Raw genomic sequence first — 19,325 nt, 5'->3', positions numbered from 1 at the left:
AACAGTAGAAATAGAACTTGGAACTACTTTATTGTGTCAAGTTTAAAAGAGCTAGCACAAACCGTGTTTGATTTGGAGTTCCAACTACATGTATCCATATAGGAGAAAACAGAGTGAAAGATAAAATTTAAAACTGTTACTGCCATCGAATGGTTTAACCTTGAAGAAAGAAATTAGGTGAGCCTAGTGGGATTGGCGTACTGATCATTACCTGAAAGTGTCATCAAGATTGGGTGAAAAAATATGTGCTGAGATTTCAGGAAACTCGTAGTTTTTTGGAAGCATGGCAACCCATTTTCATGAAAGTGATTTGCGGTGGTCTCTGCTTAGGGCTACATCAATAGGAAATAAACCATAGAGATAGAACTTGGAACTACTTTATTGTGTAAAGTTTCAAAGAGCTAGCACAAACCGTGTTTGATTTAGAGTTCCAACTACATGTATCCATATAGGAGAAAACAGAGTGAAATATAAAAATTAAAACTGTTACTGCCATCCAACGGTTTAACCTAGAAGAACGAAATTTGGTGAGCCATGTGGGATTCGCGTACTGATCATTACCTGAAAGTGACATCAAGATTGGGTGAAAAAATGTGTGCTGAGATTTCAGGAAACTCGTAGTTTTTTGGAAGCTTGGCAACCCCTTTCCGTGAAAGTGATTTGTGCCGGTCTCTGCTTAGGGCTACATCAATAGGAAACAAACCATAGAGATAGAACTTGGGACTACTTTATTGTGTCAACTTTCAAAGAGCTAGCACAAACCGTGTTTGATTCAGAGTTCCAACAACATGTATCCATTAGGAGAAAACACAGTGAAACCTGAAAATTAAAACTGTTACTGCCATCGAACGGTTTAACCTAGAAGAATGAAATTTGGTGAGCCAAGTGGGTTTGGGGTACTGATCATTACCTGAAAGTGTCATCAAGATTGGGTGAAAAAATGGGTGCTGATATTTCAGGAAACTCGTAGTTTTTTGGAAGCTTGGCAACCCCTTTCCTTGATAGTGGTTTCCGCCGGTCTCTGCTTAGGGCTACATCAATAGGAAACAAACAGTAGAAATAGAACTTGGAACTACTATATTGTGTCAAGTTTAAAAGAGCTAGCACAAACCGTGTTTGATTTGAAGTTCCAACTACATGTATCCATATAGGAGAAAGCAGAGTGAAACATAAAATTTAAAATGTTACTGCCAACGAACGGTTTAACCTAGAAGAACGAAATTTTGTGAGCCAAGTGGGATTGTGGTACTGATCATTACCCGAAAGTGTCATCCAGATTGGGTGAAAAATGTGTGCTGAGATTTCACGAAACTCGTAGTTACTTGGAAGCTTGGCAACCCCTTTCCATGAAAGTGATTTGCGCCGGTCTCTGCTTAGGGCTCCTTCAATAGGAAACAAACCATAGAGATAGAACTTGGAACTACTTTATTGTGTCAAGTTTCAAAGAGCTAACACAAACCGTGTTTGATTTAGAGTTCCAACTACATGTATCCATATAGCAGAAAACTGAGTGAAACCTAAAAATTAAAACTGTTACTGCCAACGAACCGTTTAAACTAGAGGAACGAAATTTGGTGAGCCAAGTGGGATTGGCATACTGATCATTACCTGAAAGTGTCATCAAGATTGGATGAAAAAATGTGTGCTGAGATTTCAGTAAACTTGTAGTTGTTTGGAAGCTTGGCAACCCCTTTCCATGAAAGTGATTTGCGCCAGTCTCTGCTTAGGGCTACATCAATAGGAAACAAATCATAGAGATAGAAATTGGAACTACTTTATTGTGTCAAGTTTCAAAGTTCTAGCAAAAACCGTGTTTGTTTTAGTGTTCCAACTACATGTATCCATATAGGAGAAACCAGAGTGAAACATAAAAATTAAAACTGTTACTGCCAACCAACGGTTTAACTTAGAAGTACGAAATTTTATGAGCCAAGAGGGATTGGGGTACTGATCATTTCCTGAAAGTGTCATCAAGTTTGGGTGAAAAAATGTGTGCTGAGATTTCAGGAAACTCGTAGTTTTTTGGAAGGTTGGCAATCCCTTTCAATGAAAGGGATTTGCGCCGGTCTCTCCTTAGGGCTATATTAATTTGAAACAAACCATAGAGATTGAACTTGGAACTACTTTATTGTGTAACGTTTCAAAGAGGTAGCACAAACCGTGTTTGATGTAGAGTTCCAAATACATGTATCCATATATGAGAAAACAGAGTGAAACCCAAAAATTAAAACTGTTACTGCCAACAAACTGTTTAACCTAGATGAACGAAATTTGGTGAGCTAAGTGGGATTGGCGTACTGAACATTACCTGAAAGTGTCATCAAGATTGGGTGAAAAAATGTGTGCTGAGATTACAGGAAATTCGTAGTTTTTGGAAGCTTGGCAACCCCTTTCCATGAAAGTTAATTGAGCCGGTCTCTCCCTAGGGCTACATCAATAGGAAACAAACCATAGAGATTGAACTTGGAACTACTTTATTGTGTCATGCTTCAAAGAGCTAACACAAACCGTCTTTGATTTAGAGTTCCAACTACATGTAATCATATAGGAGAAAACAGAGTGAAACCTAAAAATTAAAACTGTTACTGCCAACGAACGGTTTAAATTAGAAGAAGGAAATTTGGTGAGCCAAGTGGGATTGGGGTACTATTCATTACCTGAAAGTGTCATCAAGATTGGGTGAAAAAATGTGTGCTGAAATTTCAGGAAACTCCTAGTTTTTTGGAAGCTTGGCAACCCCATTCCATGAAAGTGATTTGCGCCAGTCTCTGCTTAGGGCTACATCAATAGGAACCAAACCATAGAGATAGAACATGGAACTACTTTATTGTGTCAACTTTCAAAGAGCTAGCACAAACCGTGTTTGATTTAGAATTCCTACTACGTGTAGCCATATAGGAGAAAAGAGAGTGAAACCTAAAAATTTAAACTGTTACTGCCAACGAATGGTTTAACCTAGAAGAACGAAATTTGGTGAGCCAAGTGGATTTGGGGTACTGATCATTACCTGAAAGTGTCATCAAGATTGGGTGAAAAAATGTGTGCTGAGATTTCAGGAAACTCGTAGTTTTTTGGAAGCTTGGCACCCCCTTTCCATGAAAGTGATTTGAGCCTGTCTCTGCTTAGGGCTACAACAATAGGAAACAAACCATAGAGATAGAACTTGGAACTACTTTATTGTGTCAAGTTTCAAAGAGCTAGCACACACCGTGTTTGATTTAGAATTTCAACTACGTGTAGCCATATAGGAGAAAACAGAGTGAAACCTAAAAATTAAAACTGTTACTGCCAACGAACGGTTTAACCTAGAAGAACAAAATTTGGTGAGCCAAGTGGGATTGGGGTACTGATCATTACCTGAAAGCGTCATCAATATTGGGTGAAAAAATGTGTGCTGAAATTTCAGGAAACTCGTAGTTTTTTGGAAGCTTGGCAACCCCTTTCCATGAAAGTGATTTGCGGAAGTCTCTGCTTAGGGCTACATCAATATGAAACAAACCACAGAGACAGAACTTGGAACTACTTTATTGTGTCAAGTTTCAAAGAGCTAGCACAAACCCTGTTTGATTTAGAGTTCCAACTACATGTATCCATATAGGAGAAAACAGAGTGAAACCTAAAAATTAAAACTGTTACTGCCAACGAACGGTTAAACCTAGAAGAACGAAATTTGGTGAGCCAACTGGGATTGGGGTACTGATCATTACCTGAAAGTGTCATCAAGATTGGGTGAAAGAATGTGTGCTGAAATTTCAGGAAACTCGTAGTTTTTTGGAAGCTTGGCAACCCCTTTCCATGAATGTGATTTGCGCCAGTCTCTGCTTAGGGCTACATCAATAGGAAACAAACCACAGAGATAGAACTTGGAACTACTTTATTGTGTCAATTTTGAAAGAGCTAGCACAAACCGTGTTTGATTTAGAGTTCCAACTACATGTATCCATATTGGAGAAAACAGAGTGAAACCTAAAAATTAAAACCGTTACAGCCAACGAACGGTTTAACCTAGAAGAAGGAAATTTGGTGATCCAAGTGGGATTGGGGTACTGATCATTACCTGAAAGTGTCATCAAGATTGGGTGAAAAAATGTGTGCTGAGATTTCAGGAAACTCGTAGTTTTTTGGAAGCTTGGCTACCCCTTTCCAAGAAAGTGATTTGCGCCGGTCTCTGCTTAGGGCTACATCAATAGGAAACAAATCGTAGAGATAGAACGTGGAACTACTTTATTGTGTCAAGTTTCAAAGAGTTAGCACAAACCGTGTTTGATTTAGAGTTCCAACTACATGTATCCATATATGAGAAAACAGAGTGAAACCTAAAAATTAAAACTGTTACTGCCAACGAACGGATTAACCTAGAAGAACAAAATTTGATGAGCCAAGTGGGATTGGCGTACTGATCATTACCTGAAAGCGTCATCAAGATTGGTTGAAAAAATGTGTGCTGAGATTTCAGGAAACTCGTAGTTTTTTGGAAGGTTGGCAATCCCTTTCCATGAAAGTGATTTGCGCCGGTCTCTCCTTAGGGCTACATTAATTTGAAGCAAACCATAGAGATTGAACTTGGAACTACTTTATTGTGTCAAGTTTCAAAGAGCTAGCACAAACCGTGTTTGATTTAGAGTTCCAAATACATGTATCCATATAGGAGAAAACAGAGTGAAACCTAAAAATTAAAACTGTTACTGCCAAGGAACGGTTTAAACTAGAAGAAGGAAATTTGGTGAGCCAAGTGGGATTGGGGTACTGATCAATACTTGAAAGTGTCATCAAGATTGGGTGAAAAAATGTGTGCTGAGATTTCAGGAAACTCGTAGTTTTTTGGAAGCTTGGCAACCCCTTTCCTTGAAAGTGATTTGCGCCAGTCTCTGCTTTGGGCTACATCAATAGGAAACAAACCATAGAGATAGAACTTGGAACTACTTTATTGTGTCAAGTTTGAAAGAGCTAGCACAAACCGTGTTTGATTTAGAGTTCCAAATACGTGTACCATATAGGAGAAAACAGAGTGAAACCTAAAAATTAAAACTGTTACTGCCAACGAACTGTTTAACCTAGAAGAACGAAATTTGGTGAATCAAGTGGGATTGGGGTACTGATCATTACCTGAAAGCGTCATCAAGATTGGGTGAAAAAATGTGTGCTGAAATATCAGGAAACGCCTAGTTTTTTGAAAGCTTGGCAACCCCATTCAATGAAAGTGATTTGCGCCAGTCTCTGCTTAGGGCTACATCAATAGGAACCAAACCATAGAGATAGAACTTGGAACTACTTTATTGTGTCAAGGTTCAAAGAGCTGGCACAAACCGTGTTTGATTTACAGTTCCAAATACAAGTATCCATATAGGAGAAAACAGAGTGAAACCTAAAAATTAAAACTGTTACTTCCCAACGAACGGTTTAACCTAGAAGAACAAAATTTGGTGAGCAAAGTGGGATTGCGGTACTGATAATTACCTGAAAGTGTCATCAAGATTGGGTGAAAAAATGTGTGCTGAGATTTCAGGAAACTCGTAGTTTTTTGGAAGCTTGGCAAACCCTTTCCATGAAAGTGATTTGGGCCAGTCTCTGATTAGGGCTACATCTATAGGATAAAAATCGTAGAGATAGAACTTGGAACTACTTTATAGTGTCAAGTTTCAAAGAGCTAGCACAAACCGTGCGTGATTTAGAGTTTCAAGTACTTCTATCCATATAGGAGAAAACAGAGTGAAACCCAAAAATTAAAACTGTTACTGCCAACAAACTGTTTAACCTAGATGAACGAAATTTGGTGAGCTAAGTGGGATTGGCGTACTGAACATTACCTGAAAGTGTCATCAGATTGGTTGAAAAAATGTGTGCTGAGATTTCAGGAAACTCGTAGTTTTTGGAAGCTTGGCAACCCCTTTCCATGAAAGTTAATTGAGCCGGTCTCTCCCTAGGGCTACATCAATAGGAAACAAACCATAGAGATTGAACTTGGAACTACTTTATTGTGTCATGCTTCAAAGAGCTAACATAAACCGTCTTTGATTTAGAGTTCCAACTACATGTATCCATATAGGAGAAAACAGAGTGAAACCTAAAAATTAAAACTGTTACTGCCAACGAACGGTTTAAATTAGAAGAAGGAAATTTGGTGAGCCAAGTGGGATTGGGGTACTGATCGTTACCTGAAAGTGTCATCAAGACTGGGTGAAAAAATGTGTGCTGAAATATCAGGAAACGCCTAGTTTTTTGAAAGCTTGGCAACCCCATTCCATGAAAGTGATTTGCGCCAGTCTCTGCTTAGGGCTACATCAATAGGAACCAAACCATAGAGATAGAACATGGAACTACTTAATGTGTCAACTTTCAAAGAGCTAGCACAAACCGTGTTTGATTTAGAGTTCCAACTACATGTATCCATATAGGAGAAAACAGAGTGAAACCTAAAAATAAAACCGTTACTTCCAATGAACGGTTTAACCTAGAAGAACGAAATTCGGTGAGCCAAGTGGGATTGGGGTACTGATCATTACCTGAAAGTGTCATCAAGATTGGGTGAAAAAATGTGTGCTGAGATTTTGGAAACTCGTAGTTTTTTGGAAGCTTGGCACCCCCTTTCCATGAGAGTGATTTGAGCCTGTCTCTGCTTAGGGCTACAACAATAGGAAACAAACCATATAGATAGAACTTGGAAGTACTTTATTGTGTCAAGTTTCAAAGAGCTAGCACAAATCGTGTTTGATTTAGAATTCCTACTACGTGTAGCCATATACGAGAAAAGAGAGTGAAACCTAAAAATTTAAACTGTTACTGCCAACGAATGGTTTAACCTAGAAGAACGAAATTTGGTGAGCCAAGTGGGATTGGCGTACTGATAATTACCTGAAAGTGTCATCAAGATTGGGTGAAAAAATGTGTGCTGAGATTTCAGGAAACTCGTAGTTTTTTGGAAGCTTGGCACCCCCTTTCCATGAAAGTGATTTGAGCCTGTCTCTGCTTAGGGCTACAACAATAGGAAACAAACCATAGAGATAGAACTTGGAACTACTTTATTGTGTCAAGTTTCAAAGAGCTAGCACACACCGTGTTTGATTTAGAATTTCAACTACGTGTAGCCATATAGGAGAAAACAGAGTGAAACCTAAAAATTAAAACTGTTACTGCCAACGAACGGTTTAACCTAGAAGAACAAAATTTGGTGAGCCAAGTGAGATTGGGGTACTGATCATTACCTGAAAGCGTCATCAATATTGGGTGAAAAAATGTGTGCTGAAATTTCAGGAAACTCGTAGTTTTTTGGAAGCTTGGAAACCCCTTTCCATGAAAGTGATTTGCGCCAGTCTCTGCTTAGGGCTACATCAATAGGAAACAAACCACAGAGACAGAACTTGGAACTACTTTATTGTGTCAAGTTTCAAAGAGCTAGCACAAACCGTGTTTGATTTAGAGTTCCAACTACATGTATCCATATAGGAGAAAACAGAGTGAAACCTAAAAATTAAAACTGTTACTGCCAACGAACGGTTAATCCTAGAAGAACGAAATTTGGTGAGCCAACTGGGATTGGGGTACTGATCATTACCTGAAAGTGTCATCAAGATTGGGTGAAAAAATGTGTGCTGAGATTTCAGGAAACTCGTAGTTTTTTGGAAGCTTGGCAAACCCTTTCCATGAAAGTGATTTGGGCCAGTCTCTGATTAGGGCTACATCAATAGGATAAAAATCGTAGAGATAGAACTTGGAACTACTTTATAGTGTCAAGTTTCAAAGAGCTAGCACAAACCGTGCGTGATTTAGAGTTTCAAGTACATGTATCCCTATAGGAGAAAACAGAGTGAAACCTAAAAATTAAAACTGTTACTGCCAATGACCGGTTTTACCTAGATGAATGAAATTTGGTGAGCCAAGTGGGATTGTCGTACTGATCGTTACCTGAAAGCGTCATCAAGATTGGTTGAAAAAATGTGTGCTGAGATTTCAGGAAACTCGTAGTTTTTTGGAAGCTTGGCAACCCCTTTCAATGAAAGTGATTTGAGCCTGTCTCTGCTTAGGGATACATCAATAGGAAACAAACCATAGAGATGGAACTTGGAACTACTTTATTGTGTCAAGTTTCAATGAGCTAGCCCAAACCGTGTTTGATATAGAGTTCCATCTACATGTACCCATATTGGAGAAAACAGAGTGAAACCTAAAAATTAAAACCGTTACAGCCAATGAACGGTTTAACCAAGAAGAAGGAAATTTGGTGATCCAAGTGGGATTGGGGTACAGATAATTATTTGAAAGTGTCATCAAGATTGGTGAAGAAATGTGTGCTGAGATTTCAGGAAACTCGTAGTTTTTTGGAAGCATGGTACCCCCTTTCCATGAAAGTGATTTGAGCCTGTCTCTGCTTAGGGCTACATCAATAGGAAACAAACCATAGAGATAGAACTTGGAACTACTTTATTGTGTCAAGTTTCAATGAGCTAGCACAAACCGTGTTTGATTTAGAGTTCCAACTACATGTATCCATATAGGAGAAAACAGAGTGAATCATAAAAATTAAAACTGTTACTGCCAACGAACGATTTAAGCTGGAAGAACGAAATTCGGTGAGCCAAGTGGGATTGGGGTACTGATCATTACCTGAAAGTGTCATCAAGATTGGGTGAAAAAATGTGTGCTGAGATTACAGGAAATCGTAGTTTTTTGGAAGCTTGGCACCCCCTTTCCATGAAAGTGATTTGAGCCTGTCTCTGCTTAGGGCTACAACAATAGGAAACAAACCATCGAGATAGAACTTGGAACTACTTTATTGTGTCAAGTTTCAAAGAGCTAGCACAAACCGTGTTTGATTTAGAATTTCAACTACGTGTAGCCATATAGGAGAAAACAGAGTGAAACCTAAAAATTAAAACTCTTACTGCCAACGAACGGTTTAACCTAGAAGAACGAAAGTTAGTGAGCCAAGTGGGATTGGGGTACTGATCAATACTTGAAAGTGTCATCAAGATTGGGTGAAAAAATGTGTGCTGAGATTTCAGGAAACTCGTAGTTTTTTGGAAGCTTGGCAACCCCTTTCCATGAAAGTGATTTGTGCCGGTCTCTGCTTAGGGCTACATCAATAGGAAACAAATCGTAGAGATAGAACTTGGAACTACTTTATTGTGTCAAGTTTCAAAGAGCTAGCACAAACCGTGTTTGATTTAGAGTTCCAACTACATGTATCCATATAGGAGAAAACAGAGTGAAACCTAAAAATTAAAACTGTTACTGCCAACGAACGGTTTAACCTAGAAGAACGCAATTTGGTGAGCCACGTGGGATTGGGGTACTGATCATTACCTGAAAATGTCATCAAGATTGGGTGAAAAAATGTGTCCTGAGATTTCAGGAAACTCGTAGTTTTTTGGAAGCTTGGCAACCCCTTTCCATAAAAGTGATATGCGCCATTCTCTGCTTAGGGATACATCAATAGGAACCAAACTGTAGAGATAGAACTTGGAACTACTTTATTCTTTCAAATTTCAAAGAGCTGGCACAAACCGTGTTTGATTTACAGTTCCAAATACATGTATCCATATAGGAGAAAACAGAGTGAAACCTAAAAATTAAAACTGTTACTGCCAACAAACGGTTTAACCTAGATGAACGAAATTTGGTGAGCTAAGTGGGATTGGCGTACTGAACATTACCTGAAAGTGTCATCAAGATTGGGTGAAAAAATGTGTGCTGAGATTTCAGGAAACTCATAGTTTTTGGAAGCTTGGCAACCCCTTTCCATGAAAGTTAATTGAGCCGGTCTCTCCCTAGGGCTACATCAATAGGAAACAAACCATAGAGATTGAAATTGGAACTACTTTATTGTGTCATGCTTCAAAGAGCTAACACAAACCGTCTTTGGTTTAGAGTTCCAACTACATGTATCCATATAGGAGAAAACAGAGTGAAACCTAAAAATTAAAACTGTTACTGCCAACGAACGGTTTAAACTAGAAGAAGGAAATTTGGTGAGCCAAGTGGGATTGGGGTACTGATCATTTCCTGAAAGTGTCATCAAGATTGGGTGAAAAAATGTGTGCTGAAATTTCAGGAAACGCCTAGTTTTTTGGAAGCTTGGCAACCCCATTCCATGAAAGTGATTTGCGCCAGTCTCTGCTTAGGGCTACATCAATAGGAAAAAAACCATAAAGAACTTGGAACTACTTTATTGTGTCAAGTTTTAAAGAGCTAGCACAAACCGTGTTTGATTTAGAGTTCCAACTACATGTATCCATATAGGAGAAAACTGAGTGAAACCTAAATATTAAAACTGTTACTGCCAACGAACGGTTTAACCTAGATGAACGAAATTTGGTGAGCCAAGTGGGACTGGGGTACTGATCATTACCTGAAAGTTTCATCAAGATTGGGTGAAAAAATGTGTGCTGAGATTTCAGGAAACTCGTAGTTTTTTGGAAGCTTGGCAACCCCTTTCCATGAAAGTGATTTTCGCTGCTCTCTGCTTAGGGCTACATCAATAGGAAACAAAACACAGAGATAGAGCTTTGAACTACTTTATTTTGTCAAATTTCAATGAGCTCGCACAAACCCTGTTTGATTTAGAGTTCCAAGTACATGTATCCATACAGGAGAAAACAGAGTGAAACGTAAAAATTAAAACTGTTACTGCCAACAAACGGTATAACCTAGAAGAATGAAATTTGGTGAGCCAAGTGGGATTGGCGTACTGATCATTACCTGAAAGCGTCATCAAGATTGGGTGAAAAAATGTGTGCTGAGATTTCAGGAAACTCGTAGTTTTTTGGAAGGTTGGCAATCCCTTTCCATGAAAGTGATTTGCGCCGGTCTCTGCTTAGGGCTACAACAATAGGAAACAAACCATCGAGATAGAACTTGGAACTACTTTATTGTGTCAAGTTTCAAAGAGCTAGCACAAACCGTGTTTGATTTAGAATTTCAACTACGTGTAGCCATATAGGAGAAAACAGAGTGAAACCTAAAAATTAAAACTCTTACTGCCAACGAACGGTTTAACCTAGAAGAACGAAATTTAGTGAGCCAAGTGGGATTGGGGTACTGATCATTACCTGAAAGTGTCATCAAGATTGGGTGAAAAAATGTGTGCTGAGATTTCAGGAAACTCGTAGTTTTTTGGAAGCTTGGCAACCCCTTTCCATGAAAGTGATTTGCGCCGGTCTCTGCTTAGGGCTACATCAATAGGAAACAAATCGTAGAGATAGAACTTGGAACTACTTTATTGTGTCAAGTTTGAAAGAGCTAGCACAAACCGTGTTTGATTTAGAGTTCCAACTACATGTATCCATATAGGAGAAAACAGAGTGAAACCTAAAAATTAAAACTGTTACTGCCAACGAACGGTTTAACCTAGAAGAACGAAATTTGGTGAGCCACGTGGGATTGGGGTACTGATCATTACCTGAAAATGTCATCAAGATTGGGTGAAAACATGTGTCCTGAGATTTCAGGAAACTCGTAGTTTTTTGGAAGCTTGGCAACCCCTTTCCATAAAAGTGATTTGCGCCATTCTCTGCTTAGGGATACATCAATAGGAACAATACTGTAGAGATAGAACTTGGAACTACTTTATTCTTTCAAATTTCAAAGAGCTGGCACAAACCGTGTTTGATTTACAGTTCCAAATACATGTATCCATATAGGAGAAAACAGAGTGAAACCTAAAAATTAAAACTGTTACTGCCAACAAACGGTTTAACCTAGATGAACGAAATTTGGTGAGCTAAGTGGGATTGGCGTACTGAACATTACCTGAAAGTGTCATCAAGATTGGGTGAAAAAATGTGTGCTGAGATTTCAGGAAACTCGTAGTTTTTGGAAGCTTGGCAACCCCTTTCCATGAAAGTTAATTGAGCCGGTCTCTCCCTAGGGCTACATCAATAGGAAACAAACCATAGAGATTGAACTTGGAACTACTTTATTGTGTCATGCTTCAAAGAGCTAACACAAACCGTCTTTGATTTAGAGTTCCAACTACATGTATCCATATAGGAGAAAACAGAGTGAAACCTAAAAATTAAAACTGTTACTGCCAACGAACGGATTAAACTAGAAGAAGGAAATTTGGTGAGCCAAGTGGGATTGGGGTAGTGATCATTTCCTGAAAGTGTCATCAAGATTGGGTGAAAAAATGTGTGCTGAAATTTCAGGAAACGCCTAGTTTTTTGGAAGCTTGGCAACCCCTTTCCATGAAAGTGATTTGCGCCAGTCTCTGCTTAGGGCTACATCAATAGGAACCAAACCATAGAGAAAGAACTTGGAACTACTTTATTGTGTCAAGATTTAAAGAGCTAGCACAAACCGTGTTTGATTTAGAGTTCCAACTACATGTATCCATATAGGAGAAAACAGAGTGAAACCTAAATATTAAAACTGTTACTGCCAACGAACGGTTTAACCTAGATGAACGAAATTTGGTGAGCCAAGTGGGACTTGGGTACTGATCATTACCTGAAAGTTTCATCAAGATTGGTGAAAAAATGTGTGCTGAGATTTCAGGAAACTCGTAGTTTTTTGGAAGCTTGGCAACCCCTTTCTATGAAAGTGATTTTCGCTGGTCTCTGCTTAGGGCTACATCAATAGGAAACAAAACACAGAGATAGAGCTTTGAACTACTTTATTGTGTCAAGTTTCAATGAGCTAGCACAAACCGTGTTTGATTTAGAGTTCCAAGTACATGTATCCATACAGGAGAAAACAGAGTGAAACATAAAAATTAAAACTGTTACTGCCAACAAACGGTATAACCTAGAAGAACGAAATTTGGTGAGCCAAGTGGGATTGGCGTACTGATCATTACCTGAAAGCGTCATCAAGATTGGGTGAAAAAATGTGTGCTGAGATTTCAGGAAACTCGTAGTTTTTTGGAAGCTTGGCAACCCCTTTCCTTGAAAGTGATTTGCGCCAGTCTCTGCTTTGGGCTACATCAATAGGAAACAAACCATAGAGATAGAACTTGGAACTACTTTATTGTGTCAAGTTTGAAAGAGCTAGCACAAACCGTGTTTGATTTAGAGTTCCAAATACGTGTACCATATAGGAGAAAACAGAGTGAAACCTAAAAATTAAAACTGTTACTGCCAACGAACGGTTTAACCTAGAAGAACGAAATTTGGTGAATCAAGTGGGATTGGGGTACTGATCATTACCTGAAAGCGTCATCAAGATTGGGTGAAAAAATGTGTGCTGAAATATCAGGAAACTCCTAGTTTTTTGAAAGCTTGGCAACCCCATTCCATGAAAGTGATTTGCGCCAGTCTCTGCTTAGGGCTACATCAATAGGAACCAAACCATAGAGATAGAACTTGGAACTACTTTATTGTGTCAAGGTTCAAAGAGCTGGCACAAACCGTGTTTGATTTACAGTTCCAAATACAAGTATCCATATAGGAGAAAACAGAGTGAAACCTAAAAATTAAAACTGTTACTGCCAACGAACGGTTTAACCTAGAAGAACAAAATTTGGTGAGCAAAGTGGGATTGCGGTACTGATCATTACCTGAAAGTGTCATCAAGATTGGGTGAAAAAATGTGTGCTGAGATTTCAGGAAACTCGTAGTTTTTTGGAAGCTTGGCAAACCCTTTCCATGAAAGTGATTTGGGCCAGTCTCTGATTAGGGCTACATCAATAGGATAAAAATCGTAGAGATAGAACTTGGAACTACTTTATAGTGTCAAGTTTCAAAGAGCTAGCACAAACCGTGCGTGATTTAGAGTTTCAAGTACATGTATCCATATAGGAGAAAACAGAGTGAAACCTAAAAATTAAAACTGTTACTGCCAACGAACGGTTTTACCTAGATGAACGAAATTTGGTGAGCCAAGTGGGATTGTCGTACTGATCATTATCTGAAAGCCTCATCAAGATTGGGTGAAAAAATGTGTGCTGAGATTTCAGGAAACTCGTAGTTTGTTGGAAGCTTGGCAACCCCTTTCAATGAAAGTGATTTGAGCCTGTCTCTGCTTAGGGATACATCAATAGGAAACAAACCATAGAGATAGAACTTGGAACTACTTTATTGTGTCAAGTTTCAATGAGCTAGCCCAAACCGTGTTTGATATAGAGTTCCAACTACATGTACCCATATTGGAGAAAACAGAGTGAAACCTAAAAATTAAAACTGTTAATGCCAAGGAACGGTTTAAACTAGAAGAAGGAAATTTGGTGAGCCAAGTGAAATTGGGGTACTGATCATTACCTGAAAGTGTCATCAAGATTGGGTGAAAAAATGTGTGCTGAGATTTCAGGAAACTCGTAGTTTTTTGGAAGCTTGGCAACCCCTTTCCTTGAAAGTGATTTGCGCCAGTCTCTGCTTTGGGCTACATCAATAGGAAACAAACCATAGAGATAGAACTTGGAACTACTTTATTGTGTCAAGTTTCAAAGAGCTAGCACAAACCGTGTTTGATTTAGAGTTCCAAATACGTGTACCATATAGGAGAAAACAGAGTGAAACCTAAAAATTAAAACTGTTACTGCCAATGAACGGTTTAAACTAGAAGAACGAAATTTGGTGAATCAAGTGGGATTGGGGTACTGATCATTACCTGAAAGCGTCATCAAGATTGGGTGAAAAAATGTGTGCTGAAATATCAGGAAACTCCTAGTTTTTTGAAAGCTTGGCAACCCCATTCCATGAAAGTGATTTGCGCCAGTCTCTGCTTAGGGCTACATCAATAGGAACCAAACCATAGAGATAGAACTTGGAACTACTTTATTGTGTCAAGGTTCAAAGAGCTGGCACAAACCGTGTTTGATTTACAGTTCCAAATACAAGTATCCATATAGGAGAAAACAGAGTGAAACCTAAAAATTAAAACTGTTACTGCCAACGAACGGTTTAACCTAGAAGAACAAAATTTGGTGAGCAAAGTGGGATTGCGGTACTGATCATTACCTGAAAGTGTCATCAAGATTGGGTGAAAAAATGTGTGCTGAGATTTCAGGAAACTCGTAGTTTTTTGGAAGCTTGGCAAACCCTTTCCATGAAAGTGATTTGGGCCAGTCTCTGATTAGGGCTACATCAATAGGATAAAAATCGTAGAGATAGAACTTGGAACTACTTTATAGTGTCAAGTTTCAAAGAGCTAGCACAAACCGTGCGTGATTTAGAGTTTCAAGTACATGTATCCATATAGGAGAAAACAGAGTGAAACCTAAAAATTAAAACTGTTACTGCCAACGAACGGTTTTACCTAGATGAACGAAATTTGGTGAGCCAAGTGGGATTGTCGTACTGATCATTACCTGAAAGCCTCATCAAGACTGGGTGAAAAAATGTGTGCTGAGATTTCAGGAAACTCATAGTTTGTTGGAAGCTTGGCAACCCCTTTCAATGAAAGTGATTTGAGCCTGTCTCTGCTTAGGGATACATCAATAGGAAACAAACCATAGAGATAGAACTTGGAACTACTTTATTGTGTCAAGTTTCAATGAGCTAGCCCAAACCGTGTTTGATATAGAGTTCCAACTACATGTACCCATATTGGAGAAAACAGAGTGAAACCTAAAAATTAAAACCGTTACAGCCAATGAACGGTTTAACCAAGAAGAAGGAAATTTGGTGATCCAAGTGGGATTGGGGTACAGATAATTATCTGAAAGTGTCATCAAGATTGGTGAAGAAATGTGTGCTGAGATTTCACGAAACTCGTAGTTTTTTGGAAGCTTGGCACCCCCTTTCCATGAAAGTGATTTGAGCCTGTCTCTGCTTAGGGCTACATCAATAGGAAACAAACCACAGAGATAGAACTTGGAACTACTTTATTGTGTCAAGTTTCAATGAGCTAGCACAAACCGTGTTTGATTTAGAGTTCCAACTACATGTATCCATATAGGAGAAAACAGAGTGAATCATAAAAATTAAAACTGTTACTGCCAACGAACGGTTTAAGCTGGAAGAACGAAATTCGGTGAGCCAAGTGGGATTGGGGTACTGATCATTACCTGAAAGTGTCATCAAGATTGGGTGAAAAAATGTGTGCTGAGATTTCAGGAAATCGTAGTTTTTTGGAAGCTTGGCACCCCCTTTCCATGAAAGTGATTTGAGCCTGTCTCTGCTTAGGGCTACAACAATAGGAAACAAACCATCGAGATAGAACTTGGAACTACTTTATTGTGTCAAGTTTCAAAGAGCTAGCACAAACCGTGTTTGATTTAGAATTTCAACTACGTGTAGCCATATAGGAGAAAACAGAGTGAAACCTAAAAATTAAAACTGTTACTGCCAACGAACGGTTTAACCTAGAAGAACGAAATTTAGTGAGCCAAGTGGGATTGGGGTACTGATCAATACTTGAAAGTGTCATCAAGATTGGGTGAAAAAATGTGTGCTGAGATTTCAGGAAACTCGTAGTTTTTTGGAAGCTTGGCAACCCCTTTCCATGAAAGTGATTTGCGCCGGTCTCTGCTTAGGGCTACATCAATAGGAAACAAATCGTAGAGATAGAACTTGGAACTACTTTATTGTGTCAAGTTTCAAAGAGCTAGCACAAACCGTGTTAGATTTAGAGTTCCAACTACATGTATCCATATAGGAGAAAACAGAGTGAAACCTAAAAATTAAAACTGTTACTGCCAACGAACGGTTTAACCTAGAAGAACGAAATTTGGTGAGCCACGTGGGATTGGGGTACTGATCATTTCCTGAAAATGTCATCAAGATTGGGTGAAAAAATGTGTCCTGAGATTTCAGGAAACTCGTAGTTTTTTGGAAGCTTGGCAACCCCTTTCCATAAAAGTGATTTGCGCCATTCTCTGCTTAGGGATACATCAATAGGAACCAACCTGTAGAGATAGAACATGGAACTACTTTATTCTTTCAAATTTCAAAGAGCTGGCACAAACCGTGTTTGATTTACAGTTCCAAATACATGTATCCATATAGGAGAAATCAGAGTGAAACCTAAAAATTAAAACTGTTACTGCCAACAAACGGTTTAACCTAGATGAACGAAATTTGGTGAGCTAAGTGGGATTGGCGTACTGAACATTACCTGAAAGTGTCATCAAGATTGGGTGAAAAAATGTGTGCTGAGATTTCAGGAAACTCGTAGTTTTTGGAAGCTTGGCAACCCCTTTTCCATGAAAGTTAATTGAGCCGGTCTCTCCCTAGGGCTACATCAATAGGAAACAAACCATAGAGATTGAACTTGGAACTACTTTATTGTGTCATGCTTCAAAGAGCTAACACAAACCGTCTTTGATTTAGAGTTCCAACTACATGTATCCGTATAGGAGAAAACAGAGTGAAACCTAAAAATTTAAACTGTTACTGCCAACGAACGGTTTAAACTAGAAGAAGGAAATTTGGTGAGCCAAGTGGGATTTGGGTACTGATCATTACCTGAAAGTGTCATCAAGATTGGGTGAAAAAATGTGTGCTGAAATTTCAGGAAACGCCTAGTTTTTTGGAATCTTGGCAACTCCATTCCATGAAAGTGATTTGCACCAGTCTCTGCTTAGGGCTACATAAATAGGAACCAAACCATAGAGAAAGAACTTGGAACTACTTTATTGTGTCAAGTTTTAAAGAGCTAGCACAAACCGTGTTTGATTTAGAGTTCCAACTACATGTATCCATATAGGAGAAAACAGAGTGAAACCTAAAAATTAAAACTGTTACTGCCAACGAACGGTTTAAGCTGGAAGAACGAAATTCGGTGAGCCAAGTGGGATTGGGGTACTGATCATTACCTGAAAGCGTCATCAAGATTGGGTGAAAAAATGTGTGCTGAAATTTCAGGAAATGCGTAGTTTTTTGGAAGCTTGGCAACCCCATTCCATGAAAGTGATTTGTGCCAGTCTCTGCTTAGTGCTACATCAATAGGAAACAAACCATAGAGATAGAACTTGGAACTACTTTATTGTGTCAAGTTTCAATGAGCTAGCCCAAACCGTGTTTGATATAGAGTTCCAACTACATGTACCCATATTGGAGAAAACAGAGTGAAACCTAAAAATTAAAACCGTTACAGCCAACGAACGGTTTAACCTAGAAGAAGGAAATTTGGTGATCCAAGTGGGATTGGGGTACTGATCATTACCTGAAAGTGTCATCAAGATTGGGTGAAAAAATGTGTGCTGAGATTTCAGGAAACTCGTAGTTTTTTGGAAGCTTGGCTACCCCTTTCCAAGAAAGTGATTTGCGCCGGTCTCTGCTTAGGGCTACATCAATAGGAAACAAATCGTAGAGATAGAACGTGGAACTACTTTATTGTGTCAAGTTTCAAAGAGTTAGCACAAACCGTGTTTGATTTAGAGTTCCAACTACATGTATCCATATATGAGAAAACAGAGTGAAACCTAAAAATTAAAACTGTTACTGCCAACGAACGGATTAACCTAGAAGAACAAAATTTGATGAGCCAAGTGGGATTGGCGTACTGATCATTACCTGAAAGCGTCATCAAGATTGGTTGAAAAAATGTGTGCTGAGATTTCAGGAAACTCGTAGTTTTTTGGAAGGTTGGCAATCCCTTTCCATGAAAGTGATTTGCGCCGGTCTCTCCTTAGGGCTACATTAATTTGAAGCAAACCATAGAGATTGAACTTGGAACTACTTTATTGTGTCAAGTTTCAAAGAGCTAGCACAAACCGTGTTTGATTTAGAGTTCCAAATACATGTATCCATATAGGAGAAAACAGAGTGAAACCTAAAAATTAAAACTGTTACTGCCAAGGAACGGTTTAAACTAGAAGAAGGAAATTTGGTGAGCCAAGTGGGATTGGGGTACTGATCAATACTTGAAAGTGTCATCAAGATTGGGTGAAAAAATGTGTGCTGAGATTTCAGGAAACTCGTAGTTTTTTGGAAGCTTGGCAACCCCTTTCCTTGAAAGTGATTTGCGCCAGTCTCTGCTTTGGGCTACATCAATAGGAAACAAACCATAGAGATAGAACTTGGAACTACTTTATTGTGTCAAGTTTGAAAGAGCTAGCACAAACCGTGTTTGATTTAGAGTTCCAAATACGTGTACCATATAGGAGAAAACAGAGTGAAACCTAAAAATTAAAACTGTTACTGCCAACGAACGGTTTAACCTAGAAGAACGAAATTTGGTGAATCAAGTGGGATTGGGGTACTGATCATTACCTGAAAGCGTCATCAAGATTGGGTGAAAAAATGTGTGCTGAAATATCAGGAAACGCCTAGTTTTTTGAAAGCTTGGCAACCCCATTCAATGAAAGTGATTTGCGCCAGTCTCTGCTTAGGGCTACATCAATAGGAACCAAACCATAGAGATAGAACTTGGAACTACTTTATTGTGTCAAGGTTCAAAGAGCTGGCACAAACCGTGTTTGATTTACAGTTCCAAATACAAGTATCCAT

This window comes from Spermophilus citellus, assembly GCF_964194105.1.
Source record: "Spermophilus citellus genome assembly, chromosome: 11".
NCBI lineage: Eukaryota > Metazoa > Chordata > Mammalia > Rodentia > Sciuridae > Spermophilus > Spermophilus citellus.
Note: the sequence above shows the minus strand (reverse complement) of the source record.